The 927-nt window shown below is 61.8% G+C and overlaps 1 long non-coding RNA gene across 1 annotated transcript; it reads right to left on the bottom strand.

The window, feature by feature from the left end:
- Nucleotides 1–226: 226 nt before the first annotated feature.
- LOC116217634 lies at nucleotides 227–720 on the bottom strand. The gene is made up of 2 exons (XR_004162332.1): nucleotides 566–720; nucleotides 227–285 (listed from the first exon to the last, which is right to left on the bottom strand). It is a non-coding gene; the product is annotated as an uncharacterized LOC116217634 (long non-coding RNA).
- Between the last annotated feature and the right edge of the window lie 207 nt (nucleotides 721–927).

Below are 927 nucleotides of genomic sequence, written 5' to 3'. Positions count from 1 at the left end.
AAGGGTTAGGGGTAGGGGTTAGGGGTAGGGGTTAGGGGTAGGGGTTAGGGGTAGGGGTTAGGGGTAGGGGTTAGGGGTAGGGGTTAGGGGTAAGGGGTAAGGGTAAGGGTTAGGGGTATGGGGTAAGGGTAAGGGTTATGGCTGTGATGTCCCCACAGGGGGAGGGACAGACCCCCCTCCCCCCCCATCCCCAGGACACGCACTGTCTGTGCGGTGGGTCTTGTTGAAGATGTTCTTCTCGAAGGCTTTCTGCTCCTTGACGCTGGGGTACGTGTCGTCGTAGTACTGCGGGGACAGTGGGGATGTGAAGCACCCAAAGGGCCCAACCACCCTGCAGTGGGTCACCAAAGGGGTCTGTGTGTCCCACCGCCCTGTGTCCCCATCTGTGTGCCCTCCCCGTGCCCACATCCTTGTCCCTTTACATCTGTCCCCACTTTGGTGTCCTCCCCGTCCCTGTCCCTTTGTCCCTCAGCGTCCACAACTCCTTCCCCTCCGTTCTGTGTCCCCATCCCCACGCCCCCCAGTCCCACCTCTTTGTCCCCATCCCTGTCACCACCCCCCTCACCTTGGCGAAGAGCCGATCTCCATCGTTATCCAGGATGATGACAGCTTTGACCGTGTACAAAGACGGTTCCTATGGGGGCACAGCCACCGTCACACCGTGCCACCCCAAACCCAACACCGTGAGGTCACCGTGGCACCCCCTCACCTCTCACCACCCCATCAGGACCACGGTGGCACCGAGGACACTGAGGGGGAGCTGTCCCTCCCCCTGTGGGGACATCACAGCCATCGCTGGTGGCCGTGGAGGTGACACTGCTGTGCCCACAGGTGAGCTTTGCCAATGTCCCCACGTCGTCCCCGTCGCTGCCGAGCTCCCGGGACCAAGTTCTGTGATGCACTGACTGCCCATAGCCACAGCCGGAG

Source organism: Meleagris gallopavo, unplaced genomic scaffold, assembly GCF_000146605.3.
Source record: "Meleagris gallopavo isolate NT-WF06-2002-E0010 breed Aviagen turkey brand Nicholas breeding stock unplaced genomic scaffold, Turkey_5.1 ChrUn_random_7180001855422, whole genome shotgun sequence".
Classification (NCBI taxonomy): Eukaryota; Metazoa; Chordata; class Aves; order Galliformes; family Phasianidae; genus Meleagris; species Meleagris gallopavo.
This window is presented reverse-complemented; position numbering and strand designations above follow the sequence as displayed.